This window comes from Tamandua tetradactyla, chromosome 7, assembly GCF_023851605.1.
Source record: "Tamandua tetradactyla isolate mTamTet1 chromosome 7, mTamTet1.pri, whole genome shotgun sequence".
NCBI classification, from domain to species: domain Eukaryota; kingdom Metazoa; phylum Chordata; class Mammalia; order Pilosa; family Myrmecophagidae; genus Tamandua; species Tamandua tetradactyla.
Genome location: NC_135333.1, coordinates 140,711,564 through 140,732,530, shown reverse-complemented (window position 1 = coordinate 140,732,530; position 20,967 = coordinate 140,711,564). Strand labels below are relative to the sequence as shown.

The 20,967-nt window shown below is 35.7% G+C and overlaps 1 long non-coding RNA gene across 1 annotated transcript; it reads right to left on the bottom strand.

Moving 5' to 3' along the window:
* Window positions 1-8,638: 8,638 nt before the first annotated feature.
* On the bottom strand, window positions 8,639-20,795 carry LOC143690196 (uncharacterized). Its single transcript, XR_013179030.1, has 3 exons — window positions 20,691-20,795; window positions 9,318-9,456; window positions 8,639-8,742 (listed from the first exon to the last, which is right to left on the bottom strand). It is a non-coding gene; the product is annotated as an uncharacterized LOC143690196 (long non-coding RNA).
* Between the last annotated feature and the right edge of the window lie 172 nt (window positions 20,796-20,967).

The window sequence follows — 20,967 nt, the reverse complement described above, 5'->3', positions numbered from 1 at the left end:
AAGTGAGAATGTGTAAGATTCTTATCTTGTTCAGTGAAAAATATACAGATATCAATAAGCTTTCCAACATTTTGATAGAGTAAAATAAACACAAGTCTTAAGAAGTTAGAAGTAAATACCACAATAATAAAAAGAAAGTGTATAGCTTTAATCTACTAGAAAAGAATTTTCATCCACTTAGTGGATTATATAAAAGAAGAAGAAAACTAGATGAAAAGAAAAAATAGTAAATAGAAAAAAAAACTAAGATGATAGAAGCATCTTCATAAAAGTAACTACAATAAATATAAATGGGTCAAACTCATCAATCAAAGAGAGAATCTCAGGGTGAATATCAGGGGAAAAGAAACAAAATGAAAAAGTATACTTAGTATCATATAGCCTTGAAAGGTATATATATTTTTAAATTACTGAAAAATTAGGAGAAATAAACAGCCAAATCAACAATTATAGGTGAAGATTTTAATATATTTCTGAGAAACTGCTAGCTCAATAGAACAAAAATAAGCAAAATGTCAAATAAGCAAAATGTCATAATCTAAATTTGATCACATAGAATATTAAAATGAGTAATACAGATTGCATGTAGTTTTTTGAGTTCCAGTAAGAACACTCATCAGAATTCAATTTTAGTACATTTCTCCAAACCTAATATATTTACGAGGTTTTCAGTTTGTTTATAATTCAATGTTGCCAACATCCCTTGAGGATCCCATAATCTCTTTTTAAGAGATGACCTCTAAGAATGCAAACTAAGAGTAAACTTTGTCTTATTCTTTATCCTTTCTGTCTTACTTAGGAAAATACTCCTCTGAGTAAACTGCATTTCCCAGTTCTGATGTCTGTCTCCCTTGGAATGGTTTTTAGAACATGGAACACATTGTTTTGACCATCTCTGATGGCAGTAAGTTATTATTCTTTATTGATGCATTGGATTAGGAAAATAGTCAACAGTTATTTGGTGCCAGGAATGGTAAAGAAGGTAGGTGTTTTGAGCTTCAAATAAACTGACATTTTAAAGAAATCCTCCTGGCTGTAGAGTGAGCATTCTCAATATCCTTCCTTCCTTCTTCCAATGATGGGCCCTATTTTAATTCTTAACCCTAACCCCACTCTTAGTTCTTGCATTTTGGGTGGGATTAACACCGTGTGGTTTTTTGAAACTGTTATGTATCCCAGAAAAGGTCATATTCTTTTAATCCATTCCTGTGGGTGCAGATCTATTGTGAATGGCACCTTTTGGTTAGGTTATTTCAATTGAGATATGGCCTTCCCATTAAGGTGAGTCATAAATTTTATAGAATTACTTTAAGAAAGATGAAATGAAGAGAAGCACACAGAGAGTAAGTCCCCAGAGGAGCTGAGGGAGGAAGCCACTGAAACTAGAAGCATAAAGCAAGGAAAGCCAGGAGAGAAGGAAGAGCAGAGGCTGACTGTATGCTTCTAATGTGATAGATGTGTTCCAGGAGCTAGCAGCCTTCCTTCAGAGAAGGTATCATCCTGTCGATGTCTTAATTTGGACATTTTCGGGGCCTAAGAAATTGTAAATTTTCAATTACAACTGTAACTGTAAGTTAATAAATCCCAATGTAAAAACCAACCCATGTCTGGAATATTGCATGTGGTAACTTTAGCAAACCATGCATGGTTCAGAACAAAATGAAAAAAAGCATATTGTATTCCTTTGACTTCAGAGAAGGCTTCCCCATGTGCATCCAGCCTAAGATTCAGCTTCTCTGGAAGCTACCAAAACTACTCTGTTTCTAGTGGATATAGATTGTAGCTGCTACTGTTACTTTTGCCACCATGCAGAAAGGAACTCGATGAGAAACTCTATGAACGAAGCCAACACAAAAAAGCAGGCTCCAGAGTCAAAGAGAAAGAGGTAGATGGTGATGGCACTGCTTCAACACGCATCTGTCTGTGTTTGAAAACAGAGCTCCCACTAATCTTTCTACTTCCTCGGGGGGAAAAAAATCACTTCTTTGTTAAGTCATTTAGGGGAGGTTTTCTATAACTTTAGAATAATAATTCTGATAATATGACTTTTTTTAGGGCAGGCCACGGTAGCTCAGCAGGCAAGAATGCTTGCCTGCCATGCCAGAGGACCCGAGTTTGATTCCCGGTGCCTTCCCATGTTAAAAATATATATATATATAATTTTTTATATAATCTCATAAATTTGCTTTAAAGGCACTTCCAGAAGAGAAACTCAAAAATATTTTGAACCATGACAATACAATTGAAATGAAATCTCCCAAGGTGATTACCATGGAAAACAAACATTCAGGTACATAGATTCTTACATATTTGGTAAGATGTCAATCTCTTTTTTATTTTAATCCATACATTAGTTATTCTTAAGTCAGGTTTCTCCTTGGTGCAGGCAGGGTCATATGCTCACATTTGTAACAAGGTAATTGGGTGCTATTACTAAAAGAAAGGGATAAAATCAGTGCTGAGCAGATGAAAGATGACAGATGTCACCATAGTTACCTTTGAACAAATGTAAGCATTATAAGAAAGCATTTTAATTTTTTTGTTATTCATCAGATTTTAAAATTTTGCAAAAGGGACTTGTACTTTACAGCGAGGATTTTTACCTGGAATCCAAAGGCCATTACTGGATTCAGATTGCCTGTAAAACCCTTGATAGTAAATGAAAAACTTGTATCCACAACCATATGGGGAATTTAGGAAAGGGGATCTATGGTTTTTATTAGATTCTCAGAGGAATTCATAAAGAAGGAAAGGGCTAAGGATCACTGCCCTGTAGACTGGTTTGATGGCTAATGAACAAGTTACAAAGGAAGTTTATGCAAGTTTTGGAACGATTCAAGGGAAAACATACACTATATATATATATATATATATATGAATCAGCTAATAGTAGTTAAACTCTGGGGCTGGAGATAAAAGCCAACTTTTCTTCTTTATAACTTTTGCATTTTCAGCATTATCTATAATGTTGGGAATTATTTCAGTAATATAAAAGGTTAATTTTAGAAAATTTTCTACCTGTATCCCTGGGTCTATCATAAAATTCCTATATCTAACATAGAATTAAACCATTTCAATATTTAAAGGAATAGCCAGTCCAAGAATGAAGCATCAAAATTCAAAAAGGATAAAAACTCACTCAAAGTAACCAAAAAATCCCATATTCTCTTAACTAAAATTTTGCAATTCTCTCTTAAACTCACTAATTGCCCAAACATTCAAGATATAAAAAAAGAAAAAGTAAGGAAAATGTGAACAACCACTTCTAAATCAATCCTACTATCAAATTCTATTCTCATTCAAATGCTCCCCCAAGAGCCTTAAAACCTCAATGGTGAACAGTGTCCTCCAATAAACTGCACCATTGCGTTCAGTGCCAAAAGATTAATAAAACTTAACAAAGATAATTACGTAAAAGTAGTCTCCATTGAGTGAATCAGGGTGGGAAAAGACTCATTCCTGCAAGTAATAATTATCCCTAGGTAAATTATTTCCTAACTGTGCTCTCCCAAAGGTACTTTCTTCCAGAGAGTTCTTCCAGAGAAAACAATAGCCTACCAGGGTTTATTTTAAGGTCATAATACATTTTGCCAGCCTATGTCAACCTAAACGCCTTCCTCCCTATACCTCTTCCTCTTTCTCAAGCTTGCCTATAATGTTCTCTCCATTTTTATCCCCCAAATAAAAAATAACAACAATAATAATAACAGGTAACTCTATGGAGTACTTAGCATAATGCCTGGCATATAAAAAGTGCTTTATAGCCACCCATTCATTTCTTCATTCTTTTATCTATTCAACAAGTATTTATTAGGGACCTAACCTGTGTCAAGAACTGTACTAGGTACTTAGGATATAGTAGTAAAGAAATTTCAATATTCAAAGCTAAAGGTCCCTGCTCACATGGAACTTTCATTGCAAGGTGGACATGAGCAATAAAAAATAAACATAATGAATAAGTAACTTATATAGCATTTAAGGAGCTGACAAAAAAAAACGTGAAGCAGAATTAGGAGATCAGGAGCATCCGAGGTGGACTGGTAAGAGCTGCATTGTTAAATGGGGTGATCAGAGCAGGTTTCATTGAGAAGATAAGATTTGAACAAAGAAAGAGATGAATTGTTGAGAAAACACCTGAAGGAAGAGCACTCTACACAGAGAAAATTGTTAGCAGAAAGGCTCTAAAGTGAGAACATAAATGACCTAATCAAGGAATAGGGAAGCCACACCAACTGGAGTAGAGGAATCAAGAAAGAAAGCAACAGGTCATGAGGTCAGAAAGCTATGAGGAGTGTGGACCACGTACAGCCTTTGTAACGACTTCGGTTCCCTGAGAGAAATAAAATCCATTGGCAATGTTAGAGGAGTGATATCTGATTCAACATTTTAAAAAAATCACTATGGCAAGCTTAAACGTTACTGAGAAAGACTATAGAGGGTGATGATAAAAACAGTTGTAGGAAAATAGATTAGAATGGTGACAGTGGTGAGAAGTGGCTGGGATTCAAGATATACTCCGTAGGCAAAGCCAAGTGAAAAATGTAGGTCTGAGAGAAAGAGTGCAAAATGGATGACTTCCAAGGGTTTTACCCTTGCCATCTGAATAGAGTTGCCATCTATGAAATGAGGGAGGATGCAGGTAAAGCAGGTTTAATGGAGAAGACCAGGGTTTCAGTTTGGGACAGGTTGAATTGGAAATGTCCATAGTTTGGGAGACAAGGCTCTACTGGAGATAATTTGGGAGTCATCAGCATATAGTCAGTATTTAAAACCATGAGGTTGTCTGATAAAAGAGAAGGGAGGAGAGGGAAGGAAAGAGAGGAAAAGCTAAGAATGAGGTCTGAACCCTAAGACACCCCAACATTAAAATCCCAAGAAAAAGATAAGGATCAATTAAATAAGCAAGGATGAAAGATCTGTAAAGTAGGAGGAAAACACTGTAGTATTTAATCCTTATAGTAACCAGCTACTCTTTTTAGCCTCACTTTACAGATGAAGGAACTGGGATAAATCAAAGTTAGGCTGCCCAGCATCACCCAGCTCTAATCAAATCTATAGCCTGGATTTGATTCAGGTTTGTCTGACTCCATAGTCCGTACTCTATTCCAGTATGCTCAACTCCTCCCTAACTAATCTTTAAGGCACGTCTCTTCCCTAAAAACACTTTTCTTTATATACCCCTCAGATGTAAGGTGTTCATTCTCCCACAGCCCATATAGTTTCAGGTTGAAAATTTGGACATCGCTTTCCATTTTCCCTTTGCATCATACAAATTTTCTTGGCCCTTTCCACCCTCAATTTTTAAAAAGCTACCTTCATTTCCTCAAGTACATTTGATTTGGCTGTAACTCCCTCCACCATTCCTTGTTTTTGTCATTATTGAGTTCTGGTCACTTCTCAAGACTCATTGAAGATTTTGGCAATATAGTTAATTCAGTATCAATCAATGTGGACGACAACGTTTGCTCCTTTACCACTAGTGGAACGTTTACTCAGCATAAGCACCCAAGATCCCAGTACTTTGTTTGGCAAACACAGCCTCCTGGACTTCCACATAGCATATTCTCTTATTCCCATCAAAATTAGTGATCAACTTCTTCAAGCCAATTCCTGACACTCCAATTTCCTTTTTTGCTGTGGATACCCTCTTGACTTCACTTTCTTCCCCATTGAGCTACACCTGCCTAAATAACTCAACCATTTAGCCATCTTATAGTCTTGTCTTCTGCTCTTAAACCTTGGTTACCAAGAGTTGCTGGGGGACTCAGCTGCACAGGTTGCAACAAGTAATGGTTTCCAATCTCAAAAGGGCCTCCAGTACGGTTGAGCAGTATTTTTTCTTGTTCTTGTTCAATTTTCTCTCCCATTCCCTGAACAATTATTTCAAGTCTTTATCACTCTATCTATCCCCTGCTCACTCACCCCCACCACCACACATACCATTCCCTTCCATATCATCAGACATTATTTCTTTCCTATTTCAAAGAGAACATAGGTGCCCTCACAGACACAACTCCCTCTACTTTCAAACTCCTGACCTCCAAAATTAATTAATCTGTACCCATACCTACTCCTCCCTCATTTCTTCTTGCCCCAGAGGAAGAGATGTCACTTTTCCTATCTAAGATAGATAGATAGGGATGAATTTGTGGTGAAACTGAGAGAAAATGAAAGAACCCTCAGTAGAAATATGTATATAAAGAAAAATTAAAGAACCATCCAGAAACATGCCTTCATCTTCAATGGGTAAAGACTTACTCAAAGTCCTCAATTTTCTGGTGATTTTGCTATATATAATTAATCTTACATCATCTATGGAGATAAAATTTAAATAAAGCATCTTATATCACTTTACGAACATATACAGGGCTCTACCTTCCCTAGAATCATGGACTTCTAGAGATAGAAAGTATATTAGTGATAATTAATCCAGCCCAAGTATTTTCTAGATGAGGACGTTAAAATCAAAGGATTCTCCATGACTTGCCTAATGCCTTTGGCCACTGGTTAAGAACCATTGCCATAGGCAAATATGCTTTCACTAAAGGATCCCATCCACCGAGCTTGATTAGAGCTAAGAAATAAAGTGAGAAAGAAAGTTTTATTCTTTTGTTATTTGCATGAGGGGAGGTGACTTTGGGGAGAATGAAGGAAAAAGGCATAGAATAGAGACAAATGGAAATGTTAGCAAGGACGCTTGAAACACTGTCCAAAGCAACATTTTAGGAGACCAGAAGGTTCACATAGTTATTGTTCAGTAAAACCAGCTTGATAATTCAATATAATAACAAGAATGGCTAAAAAGTTAGCAAGCATCTCATTAAAAACCACTCTTAAGTTCTACTTTTCCATCCTCATTAGAATAACAAAAGAAAATAGCACTTTTTTTCATTTATAAATGATCAGATAGTCTTCTAAGGTCTCCTTTGATTTATTCTGAAAACCCCTTAGTGTTCTAAGTGCCAACTTTATCAGATATGTATCCGATAAAGTAAACCTACGTCTTTACTTATACATACATTCAAACATCTGCCTAAATATATACACTATTATGGCAATTTAGGTTTCAAAAACTAAATAGTATAGTGATGCAAATTTTCATGCTTTTTTTTAAGGACTACTATGTTTGTATGTGCATCTACACAAATAGCATGGGCTTACCTTTCTGAGAAAAAAATTTTAATCCCTCAGGTACACTCTTAACAGAATCAACTTAATTTCATTTGACATTGTCCTTTCCAGAACTGCAAATTCAATGAACGCAGCAGGTCCTGATCCTGGTTTTTAACAGATGGCCTCAACAATATGACAGTAATAGCATCTGACATGTGTTGTTTCAATGATCTCTTTACTCTTGGATAAGTATGGACGCGTTAGATCCCGTGTGTTCCTTCAGATTGTTATTTCTGGCACACTCTTCTTGGCATATGTTATGATGAACCATTCATAACAAATTAAAATTTCATTAAGTTGAAAAAAATCTTTATAATCCATAAGCCTACAATTTGTTTCAGTTCCCAAGGTAACATTTTCTGTGCAAGGGGGCTATTTCCACAAGTACTGAGTGTGGGGATAGTTTAGATTTATTTTTTAAAGAACTGGCCGTTTTATTAAAGGGATGGAGTGGGGCAGGTGGGGTAGGTCTGGAATCCAAGGAATGGAAAAGAGAAAGATTCACAGCCTTGCTCTGAAAGCATTTTGCAGGGGGAAAAAAATCATAGGTTCCCAGGAAACACATCACAAGAGGCTGAACCACATGATGCCACTTGAATGGCACCACATAGGCTGGATACAAATACGAGCTGGAGCAGGCAGAATTCTTGTACCTTTAAGGTAGAGCTTTAGAGCTGATTGTAGCTGTAATTAACAGTTTCCTCTAGCTGTGCAATGGAATTTTCCTGAAGGACTCGGTGGTTTTACTCACTGGTGGGTTTAGTAAAATGGGATTTCAGGCCGTGCAGTGCTTTCAGCTCAAAGTAGCTAAATCTAGTTAAAGCAGAAACATCAATGATTTTCAGTAAGCGTGCATCATGGAAATGTTTGAGCATCATAAACCACTGCTGATTGCTTCTTTCAGAAGCAAACTGCAACTAAATGGGGACCAGAGGAGGCAAGAAAGCTAACCTAGGCATATCTCTTCCTGAGATTGCATTTAAATTCCACATAATTTTTTCCTATAATAATGCATTCAGACTTACTTAGTAACTGGAAGAGTATTTTATTTTCAGTGTACCCTAGAAAGATTCACTACGATTTGGGAAAAAAATTGAACTTAATTCTTTACCCTGTCTTACTGTTAGCACAACCTTCACTTTGGTGATATTTCATAGCCTGCACAAAAGAATCTCTTTCTACATAAGTTCCCACTATAAATGACTTCATTTGACTCTTCAATATTTTCTTTCTATCGAAAATGGAGTTCAACTATTCACAAAGAGACTATAAAAAGTTATAAGTTGATACAAGGCAAGAGGCTTAACCTGTGTGTCCTATTTTTTTCTGTGAAATGGGGATAACTATCTTACCTATTGTTGTGATGTTAAATAAAGATAATGCACATAAAGTGCTTAGACCTAAAAAAAAAAAAGTTATAAGTTGAATTCCAAAATAATGGAGAATAAACAAAGACATTTACTATTGAATATTTTATTTTAATAACAAGTACAAAAATATTACCCATGCTTGAAAATAAGCTTCTTCAACTTTTCCAAGTGGTTTCATGCAGAACCTAAGAACAGACAACTGGAAAAAAAAAAAAATCAGGTGAATGCAATACAAAGTTGGTGTTTAGCAAGCGTTGTCTGTGCTTGAATGCTTACTAAGGAGAAGAGAAAGGAGGCTAGAAGAGCCCGTAAAAAGTGGCAGTACAGGATAGTCACCTCCTTTGCAGAGCAGCTGCAAAATATTTATCTAGAAAGGGATGTTCCAAGAAATGTATGTGCCTGAGATTTGGTACTCGATAACAGTTATCAAAGAACTCACAGAAATAAGGGTTTGTGGGAAGAAGAGGAATGAGGGCATCTGCAGAAATAAACAAAGTACACACTAGAGAGCAGCTGTGATGGAAAGAGCAGAATGTCCCTGGAACCAGCAGGTTGGATAAGGGCTCAGAATAGAGTAGTGTTATGAGAAAGTATCCTGGGACTAACATCCTAGCTTCAGTCACTTAAATCCCTTGGAAGAGATTAAACTCCCTCAGACAAAATGCTAGATGAAATCTCTTTCTGTCAAAATCTAATCTAAAGTAAACGGCGTGATAGCAAGTTCTCACTGCATTCACTTGAAAATTAGTATGTGAAAAAATGGTATGGCATTACCTTCTCATGAGATTAATTTAGTATTAAATATTTTAATTGACAAAGCAAATCAGCCATTATTCCAAATAGAACCATAATTGTTCTTCCTTGAAGTAGATCTGGGTAAGAAACTCTGGTTGGCCTTTTGAGACATTGCAGCCTGGGTAAAGAGAAATAGAGAAAAAATAGGTATGCTTTCCAAAAAGGCCAATTTTATACTAGAAACAAAAAAACATCTCAATGAATTTATAAAAGCAGAATTTGGACAGCCTCCATTTTGGAACCACAATTCAATAAAACAAGTCAATAACAAAAACCACTTAGATATTCCAAAATATTATGCTAGACAAATTTGTGTCAAAACGGAAATTTAAAATATCATAGACTATTGATTAAAAAAATAAAAACAGACAAGTCTTGATGGGGTCAATGCGGAACTGCTATAATTTTAAAAGAAATACGTGAACTAAGCATTAAATGTGAGAAATGAGAGAAAGAAATTATTCAAAATTGAGTTCTAACTCTGCACCCAAACTTCTGTGTGACATCCTTGAGTCTGCTCTTTCCTTGTTTAACTTCAAATTGTGTATCAAATACTTGCATTTCCATTGCCACCTCCATCATCTCTCGCTTGGGTCATGTCAGTGATCTCATTATTCCACTTGCTTCCACCCATGCCCACTTAGAAGGTCCTCACACACAGTGGCCAGGAGATTTTATTTTTTTTAGAATTGCAAATTACATTATATTACTCCTATTAAAACTATTCAACACGTGGAACATGGGTTCCTAAAGTGCCTTAAAACTGAGTCAGAGGGATGGGACACATGAAGCAATTTCCCCTTGCATGCATAATAAAATCCACATTTCTCACCAAGACCTGGGCTCAAAGGCTGCAGAGTAGGATCTGTGAACTGAATTTGAACCACAGACTTGCTGTGTTTATCCTACAGGATGTTTCAAAAGATTTTACATTGACTACCAACATTAAAAAAAAAGAGGCTTTTTTTGAAAAATAGAAATTTCTATTTTTTCTTGAAAATTTGAAAAATCTGTCAAAATTAGATCCATCTTTCCATATGGTAAGTAATAGCTATAGTCGCTACTGTTCCTTATTGCCTCCAGACCTAAGTTTGGGCATAAATAGCTCCTTATCGTGAAGTGCACACAGTTTTGGGGTTTGTTTTGATGTTATAGTCATTAAATATTTCTCTATTCAAAAGCATATTTTTCAAATGATATCTGGATGGGAAGCCTTGCTTGTTTATGATACCTACTCCAAAACTGGATTGAAATGGAATGTCTGCTGTCATTCTGGACATTCGAGAGACCACTACACAAATACCCAGATGTTTAAGGACATTTCAACATTTGACATCATACAGAAAAACCCTACAATAAAAATGTTAACTTTTCATCTAGGTCAATAAAGTCCTGGAAGGAAGGAAGGCAGAAAGAGAAGGAAAGAAAGAAGAAAGAGAGAAGGAGAGGGGAAGGAGGAAGGAGCAAATGAACATTTGTGGAGTGCCTTTTATGTACTTGGTACAATAAGATACCAAAAACTTATGTATAACCTAAGATTCCTATAGAGGCTTAAAACTGAGTCAGAGAGATGGGATACGTGAAGCAATTAGAAACTAAGGATTACGTAAATTATATCCTATAGATAACTACAGTAATGATTCAAAAAAAAAAAAAAGACCAGGGAAAGCTGACAAAATCAAGGAAAAGCTGTGATTAGAGAACGCCTTGACGGTAGACTAGCATCTCAACAAATGCAGAGATTAAAAAAAAAAGGAATGCAGAAGGGACGCAGCCAGCAAGGGAAAGGAGCAAAGCACATGGCATGGCAGAATGAGAGAAAGAGAAAACTGATTTGACAAATGTGAGGGTGATTTACACAATATGCTGACATGATGACATCATCTCTATATGCTAAATACATATTTATATGTATTCATTTGCATTTCTACATGTACATAATGAGGGGGGGAAATGGTTCTCCATCTACAGATTTTAAACTCTTAGAGGATGGGGGCCATATTATCCCTGACCCAACTAATCCTTTTGTAGCATCTTTTAAAATCTCCCTAGACACAATGCAGAAAGAAATTACAAGTACAATACATTGTCTTTAGACAAGACCCTTTGTGGAATAGTTGGAAGAATCTTACACCAAAAATTACACATATTCTCATGTCTCCAGAAGGTAAGAGCTTTTATCTGCAATTCAGACAGGGTGAATAAAGGTGTTCAGTGGCTTGTCCATGCCATGTTTCAGGCTAAATTTCAGGTGACTCTCTGTAATTATTTAGCTTTTCAGGTGGCTTTGGAAATTTCTCCTCCTCTGTCCCAGCAGAGTGCTTCCATTGTCTTCCCCACTCCTGCACAGATCTGTGATAGTAGGGTGCAAGCGTGTCATTAGCCTCTCCCCAGTCTATCAGCTCACCTCTCATTCAAAAAGAGCTTCAAAAGTGTTGGCTGGAAGTTTGTTATTTTTTCCTAAGTTTTTTTTTTACTTTAATATGCTTTGATTGTTAGCATTCTTTGAACCAAGATGGTACTGAGAAAATTTCAGCTGGAACTCAAAGATACAATTTGATCTATTCAATCATCCCTCCATGTTTGAAGCCAAATCCGAGTTTGCAACAACCCTACAACACAAGAAACTTAATGCTTCCAGGTTAAACTATCAGTCAACCCATGTTTTCAGCTCAAGTGTAGAGATATTGAAATCTTAGATTCTCCCCCTTTTCAGTCAGCCCACATAAATAAAATTACAGTCATTTCTATTATATTGGATATAGAATAAATCTAGACACCAGGAAGTCTGAATTTTAGATCTGACTCTGCCATAACTTGCCATTTGATGAAGTGGAAATAGCATAGAGCTTTAGAATAGTACAGTATGAGCAAAAATAATTGGCTGTGAGTTTTGACACAGAGGAAGTTGCTTAACTTCTCTGACCCATCTGTTAAAAAAAAAATACTACTATTTAACTCACAGGATGGTTATGAGGATCAGACGGATTAATTTATAAAAAGCAATTAACAGAGTCTCATATAGAGGTGACATTCAATAACTCTCTTTTCCTGTAAAATAAAGGAGTTGGCTCAGATGAGCCTTAAGGTCCGTTCTGGTGCTTACATTTTATGTTTCTATTATTTTTTTCTAGGTACTATAAATTGTATACCAGCCTGATTCCTTTGCTTAGCCTCCAAGCCACACAGCTGCAAACACTTAACTCCCACCTGTAGACTCAAAATAGCTCTAGGCTCTGAGACTATTATGACCAAACCTCCTCATTGCATTCCCTTTTCCAGAGCTGAGTCATTGCCTTATTTCTTTCTCTATGCCCTATTCTTCACAGACTTTAATCCCATCTTTTCTCTGCCCATGACCTAGAAGCTGGTCCCTGAGTCTCTATGACCATTGCTTGGTCACTACCACCTGCTATAAGCCCTCCTTGGATTGACCACCTGCCTGCTTGGACACTCATTGCCTGCTTGCTGCCAGTTTGCGAGTCCTAACCCACTAGCCAGGACATCTGCCTGCAGACCACTGCCAGGTCTCCCAGATACCAGCTACCCAACCTGCCGTGCTGGCTGTGTGAAGGCCAGCTTTGCTCCTTCCTGTCCAGCTGAGCCTGGCCGACTGGACTACAAGCCAAACCCTGGATCTGACATGGACATGGACACTCGCTTATATTGCTTCTTATTTCTGAGAAGAATGCACGCTCCTTACACATTCAAGATGGCCTATCTTAATCATTCTTACATAAAAGTACACAGAACATAACTGCGTAGCTCAGTATTGTCACAAACATACCACACCATATGCATGTTACCAACAACCAGGTCAAGATATACAACATTGTCAACGGCGCAGAAGGCTCCCTCATTTCCCTTTGTAATCACCACTCCTCACCGAGACAACTGCCACCCTGACTCCTAAACCCACGCTTCAGTTGTGTCTGTTTTTTAATTTTACATAAATGAAATCATACGTAATATGTTCTTTTGCTCAACTTTATATTGTATGACATCCATCTTTATTCATGTGGCTGTAGTTCATTCATTTTCATTGTTATAAAAAATTCCATTGTATAAATTACCATAATTTATATATTCATTCTACTCTTGACATGACTCTGGGTTTTTACTTGGTTAGGGCTATCTCCAATAAAATTGCTATGAACATTTCTATACCTGTCCTTTGGAGCACATGTGCTTGTGTTTATGTCAGATAAATCGCTAGTGTGTTATGGAGTAGACCTATCTTCAGCTCTAGGAGGTAATAACCAAACTTTTTCAAAATGGTCAGACCAACTTTCATGCTGCCAGCAATGTACTGATGTTCTTGTTGCTTCTTAGCCTCACCAATGCTGGATGTTTTTTAGGTGTTTGAAATTTTAACCATTTCTGATAAAAGAATAGTAATATTTCATTATAGTTTTAATTTTCATTTCCCTGATTACTAATCACATTGAGCAGCTTTTCATAGGTCTACTGGTTACTTATGTCCTCTTTTAAAAATGCCTATGCAAGTCCCTTAAAGTTCCTCTAGTGGGCTATCTCCCTTTTTCTTACGTTTATAGGAGTTTTTACATAATCTGAAAAAGACCATCAATTTTATGTACTGAACAGTACCTTCTCCCATATTGTGCCTTAAATTTTCATCCCTTTAATTATATCTTAATTTTTATGTAGTCCAACTTATTGCATTTTCCTTTTTAGTTGCTAATTTTCCTGTCCTATTTAAGAAATCTTTCCATAGCTCATGATTATAAATATAGCTTCCTATAATATATTCAAGAATGGCTATCACTGTCCGATAGCCACTCTAAACCACGGTAGCCACTCTAAGGGGGTTGTTTAAATTTAAATAGTTAAAATGTTTAAGGTATAAAAATTCAGTTCCTCATTCACACTAGCGAGATTTCAAGGGCTCAATAGCTCCATGCAGGTAGTGGCTAGTATAATGGGGAGCATAGATATAAAACATTTCCATCACAGCAGAAAGTAGTATTAAACAATGCTCTTACAGAAGCTTTATTGTTTATTGTTTTGCGTCTTCATATTTATTCAACTAACTCAACTAGAATGGACTTTTATGAGGTAAGGGCCATTTTTTATCCATATGGATATATACTGGACTCAGCACATTAATTGAAAAAACCAGCCTTTTGCTACTGCACTGCAGTGAAAATGTTGTCATAAAGTCTGTTTCTCTAGTATCTATTCTGTTCCATTGTTCTATTTGTCTATACTTTTACCAAAATCATATTGTATTAACTACTAAATCTTTACAATAACTCTAACTAGTGAATAATACAGGTTCCCATTTTGTTCTTCAAGAGAATATTGGCTACTCCAGATCCTTTGCATTATCATATAAATTTTAAATGTACCTGTCAGTTTCCACCAAAAAATTTGGACTTGATTGCCATTCCTTTGAAACTATAATCAATTTAGAAAGAGTTTTACATTTATTATATTAAGTCCCCAATCCACAAATATGGTACAGTCATTGAAATATGTAGGTCATATTTAATTTCTTCTAATAATATTTTTATCATAAAAATTTATTATAAAAAAGGAGAGTTTTTACACAATAATTAGATATACTCTGGGATATTTGATTTTGATGCTACTGTATTTTCCTATGGTCTCTTGTTGGCATATAAAAACACTCGCAATTTTTAAATTCTGGTGATGTATTTAGCAACCTTGCCAAACATTTTTAAGTTTTATAGACAAAATCATATAATGTGCAAATAATTCTTATGCCTTTTTATTATTTTTTCATGACATATTGAATTTGTGAGTACTCACAGTACAGTACAGTGTTAATAGTGGGCATCCTTGTCTCATCCCAAAATCAGAGGGAAAGCTTTCAACATTACGAAATTTCCCTTCTAGTCCTAGTTCTAGATAAATACTGAATTTTATAAAATATTTTTTCACTGAGTTTTCCCCTTTTTTATTAATATGATATATTCCATGGAACTTTTTTTTTTTTGGCATGGGCAGGTGCCAAGAATCGAACCTGGGTCTCTGGCATGGCAGGTGAGAATTCTGCCACTGAGCCATCATTGTACCACCCTGCATGGATCAATTTTTGAAATAAACCAAGCTTACATTTCTGAAACAAAATCAACTTGGCCATGATGTATTATCCTTTTTATATATTTCTGCAGTTCATTAACTAATATTTTGTTTAGGACTTTTGAATCTATATTACCTAAGTGTGTTGGGGGTCCCCCCAAGACCACCTCTCAGTTTGATGATTCATAAGATTAAGCTCGTAGTCATACTCATAGTTAAATTTATTATAGCCAAAAGATGTAAAACAAAATCAGCAAAGAAAAAAGGTGCATGGAGTGAAGCCTGAAGGAAAACAGTTACAGCTTCCAAGAATCCTTTCCCAGTGGAGTCACACAGGAAACACAATTATTCCAATATCAAATTATGACAACGCACATGAAATGTCATCTATGAGGGAAGCTCAGATTCAGTGCCTAGGGTTTTATTGGGGGCTGATTATATAGGCTCCTCTGCCTAGCATGTACCAAGATTCCAGACTCCCCAAAGTAAAGTAGATGTTTAGTATAAACTATATTGTTTGTACAAATAGTTTAGGCATGGTGAGCCACCAAAGACCAACCCACAAGCAGGCTTATCTAAGGACAGCATTCTCAGACATGCATGTTAACTCTTCTGCACAATGAGTGAGTCTGACTAATAATTTCTTGTCAGTAGCTATTATTGTTATACTAACCTTATAAAACATAAAGTATTCTTTCTTCTTTGCTTATCTGGAAGAATTTGTGTGAGATTGGCATTATTTCTTATTATATGGTGGAATATATTAGTGAAGTCATCTGAGGTTGGAGCTTTATTTGTGGGAAAGTTTAAGTTATGGGTTCAATTTACCTAATAGTCATAGGACTATTTGTATTTCCTAATTCTTCTTATCTGACTATTGGTAGCATGTTTTCTAGAATTTGGAGCATTTCATATAAATGTTCAACTTTATTGGCATAAGATCTTCACAATATACTTGTTATATATTTATTAACATCAGAATTTACTGTGATAGTTCCTTTTTTATTCCTTAAAAATGTTTTTTGTATCCCCTCATTTTTTTCCTTAATCACTCTCACCAGGGCTGTATCAATTTTATCAGACTTTTAAAGAATCAATCTTCTTCTTATAGTCCTCATGGCTGCTATTCTCTTTTCTATATTCCATTCTTTATTTGGGAAAGTTTCATTTACCATATCTTTCAATCCATCAATACTCTCTTTCATTGGGTCGTCCACCTTTTAAATTATTAATTTTTTTAGGGCTAGAACTTCTTTTTTTTATAGTTGTGTCACTCTGCCAAAATTCTCAATCTTGTCTTTTGGTTCTCTGAACATATTGAACATGGTTCCTCTATTTTTCATTTTAAACTTTTTTATTTGAAAAAAGTAGTTTGAAACACTTTCAAGGAACTCCAAACAAGATAAATCCATATAGACCCATGTCACATAATATTGTAATCAGACTGCTGAATGTCAGGGATAAACAGAGAAATCTCAAAACCCCAAGAGAGAAGCCACATGTCACAAACAAGGAAGCCTCAATAAAATTGAGCGCCAACTTCTCATCAGAAACCATGGAGACAAAACAATGGGATGATATATTTAAAGTGTTGAAAACAAAAACTTGCCAACCAAGAATCCTATAGCTGGCAAAACTGTCTTTCAAAAATGAGGGAGAGGTTAAAACATTCCCAGACAAACAAAAGCTGAGGGAGTTCAATATCACTTGCCTGGCCCAACATAAGATACTAAAGAAAGCCTGCAGGTTGAAAGGAAAGAACAATAGGCAATAGATCAATGCTGTATGAAGAAATAAAGATTGCCAGTGAGGGTGAAGACAGTGGTAAATATAAATGCCAGTACTATTGTATTTTGGGTTTGTAACTTCACTTTTTACTTCCTACAGGATCTAAAAGGCAAATGCATAAAACAAAATGATAAATCAATGGTTTTGGACTCAGAATGTATATATGTAATTTGTGATAAGAACCACAGAAAGGTGGGTGGTGGAGGGATATAGAAATATAGTATGGATATACTATGAAGTTAAATTGATATCAAAGCAAACTAGATTGCTATGGATTTGGGATGTTAATTTATGCCTCACGGTAGCTACTGAGAAAATGCTGGAGAATATGCTAACTCATAGAGACAGGAATTAGAGTCCCAACAAATACATTGTGTTATTTATCCAGGCTTTTCTTTTTTTTTAAGGTGGGCTCTAAAAATTCAAGTTTTCTCCCTTTTAGTTGTAAGAAGTTGTAATATCTCTCAGCTTCTCAAACTTCCAGCTCTCGCCTTGGAACTGTTAGCAACTTCTAAAGTAAAGGAGGCCCCAGATTCTGGCTTCCACTCTGGGTTGCCTTATGAATCTTGGCCTCAGAATTCTTCACTACCTTATTAGCTCTTTGATATCTTCAAATAAATGATTCTTATACTTTTTATAGCTCCTCTAGTTGTTCTCAGCAGGAGTGTTTTTCTGAATTAATTAGTAAACCCATGATTGAAAATAGAAGTCCTAATTTGTATTATTTTTAAGCATCAAGTTGAACTCTCTTTTAGAGAGGTTTGGAATGCACACACACACACACAACAAAATTATTTGTCACTTTAAATTTTTTAAGAAAATATTCTAAGATTGCAATATGCAAAAAAAAAAAACAAAAGATCATATAAGAACTTGAGTAATGTCTGAAACTATTTACTCCATAATTGTACATCAAACTTAAAACAAGGAATATATTAATTCCTGGAAGAATCTGATTCATTAAATAATGATAGCAACTTTTTTTTAAGGACGTACTCTATGCCTGTACTTTGTTAAGTGCTTTCCATATACTGTCTATTTAATTCTCAAACCCATCTTATAAAGTAGCTCTTTTCCTCATTTTGCACTGACAAAATTGAGGCTTCTAGAGGTTAAATAATTTAGCCAGGCACACCCAATAGGTGATGGAGCTAAGATGGAACCCAAGTCTGTCTGTTTCCAGAATTCGAGTTCTCTCACTCAGTACCATAAATTATGAGTCTGCTTTAAAATGATATGTCCACACTGTAAATATTTCCCGATCTCATTATATATATACTTGGCACTTTAAAAACAAATGTAAAACAATTTGTGTCAAAAATAATATGTAAAAGCTATCCTCATTCCTGACATTATTCTCATTTTCAAGTCTTTTCCCCACTAGATAAACAAGATATTACTTGATGAGGGAATTTCCCCAGCACTAAAATTTAATATGCTATGTAGAAGGGCAGTTCAACTAGATAGAAATTATAGATGGCAGCTGTCCAGGTGTAATTCATTGTCTTTTAAATGAAATAGCAAGAATGTCTTTGAAGGGACATTTACACCACCTAATAAGTAGTCTTCCAAAGAGCAGTATGTTAGTGATTATTAACCAGCACAAACTACTGAGGTTAATGAATAATGCTAATCTGACTCCACCTGCATTAACTCCTTCTACTAGGGATTTATTTTTCTAGTTTTCTCTTGAGATAGTTTCTTAGGAGCTAAAGTAGGAATTACAGACTTTCAAAGAGATATCAGACACCTACATTCTTTAAACATCTATTGATGGAGAATAGTGACCTAAATATGGGAAAAACAGATACTGGAGAAATTCTCTTGACTGTTTCTTATCCAACCAGCCTATCTCCAGCAGGCCTGGAAAAGCAGCTTTCAAAAGGAGCAGACAAGCGATGGTCTGTTAGATAAAGGATTCTACAGAAAAATGGAAAAATTTTAAATATGCAAACGAAAACAACGTGCCTAAGCAACCCAGAAATGAGGACAAGAAAACAAATAGTTGAGTTGTTAAACTAGATGATATTCTGAAGCAAGTGAATAAAACAAAGATGAATTATGACAATTAAAAAGAGAAGGGGGGATGGTAAGAGCTTCTCACCAACAGCCTGGAAGAGCATGCCATCATTAGCAATCTAGGACATAAATCCAGTGCATTCAAATTCAAGATCATCAGACTATCAGGCGGTACCATCAAAATGATTTTTTCTTTGCATACTTGAAATTTTTCTAAACAAAAACTAATGTTCTTCATTCAGTCCATAGTTTTCACTTTACTTAACTTCTGGTGTCAGAAGGAGCAAATTCAGTGATGTAAAAGTCCTTTGAGATATCTGATAGAAATCTACAGCCCAGATCCAAACCTCTTCTTATTATTCTTTATTATAAAAGCAGCAATAAAATCCACCTTTATCGGAGACAAGAAAAAGAGTATACAGAACTGACTTCCCAGCCTCTGGCCAATTCCCCATAGCAATCTATCATATCTACCACTGTTAAAAGAATTTATTTCCCCCTTAAACTGAAATATAAGCATATCTCTTGCCTCCTTAAAACCTGACAATTCTTACAAGACAAAATCCGAATTCTCCAACCTGGCCCTTCAAGGCCTCTACAATTGGCAATTTCCTACATCTTCAAATATGTTTTCGATAGGATCAAACATGTTCCAATCACACAATTATACTTACAGTTCCCTAAATGAACACAGAGATACACATTTCTCTCTAGAATGCCCATTCTCAAACACCAGTGCTCTCATAGGCATTTTTGCTCTGATCTTGCTCGGGAAGTTCCCTCTGCCTGGAAGGCCTTCCTTCCTCAGACCTCCCAAAGACTTCGCCTTCTTTGGCTCATCTCAAACTCTATTTTCTACAAGAAATCAAAAGGAACCTCTTTCTCCTCAACCTCCAAAGCATGTGGAGGCTCTTCAATTTTACTGCTTTATAAGACAATATCTGTACAATGCTTTATGGTTTGCAAAGAACTTTTACCTACTCACTAAATTTTCCAAAATGTCTGTGTTTTTTATACTCTCTTCTTGGGGAAAGAGAAAGAGATTTTCAGGACTTTGTCTGAACCTCATTTTTATCTGTAAAATAGGAACACCAGCTCACAATTAAGGAATCACTGAGAAGATTTTTACTAATAAAACAAGGTACCTTTCCCAAGGATTATAAACAATTCTCACACAGAGAACACATACTGGTGAAGTGTAAATGCAATTTACTAACACATATATATATAATTTAGCCTCCACAATCTTGGTTTGTTAGAGAAATTGTAGGTTTGCAGAAATATCACACATAAAATAAATAAAATACAGTTCCCATATATCACTCTGTTATTAACACCTTGTATTAGTGAGGTACATTTGTACCAGTAACCGTAACCCATCATTTACAATAGGGTTCATTGTGTTGTACAGTCCTATACTTTTTCTTTCAATTTTTATTATAGTAATCTAAATTTTCCCTTTTAACCACATTCACATACCTAATTCAGTGCTGATAATTTATATTCAGCATATTTTTAAATTGAGCCAACATTTAGAATTTCACATAAAAATCCAGATATCAGCTATCCAACTTCTTCCTTCCTACAAAAAAAAAAAAAAGAAAGAAAGAAGGTTGAGCATTCTTCTGTGACAATATTCTCTTGCTTAGTAGCTGGTGTTCCCTTTGAAAAAAGCATTGGTCTCCAGTGTGACAGCAACCCCAACACTCCCCATTGCCTCCCCAACCCTAGAGCCAAGTGTCAGCTGTCATTTATC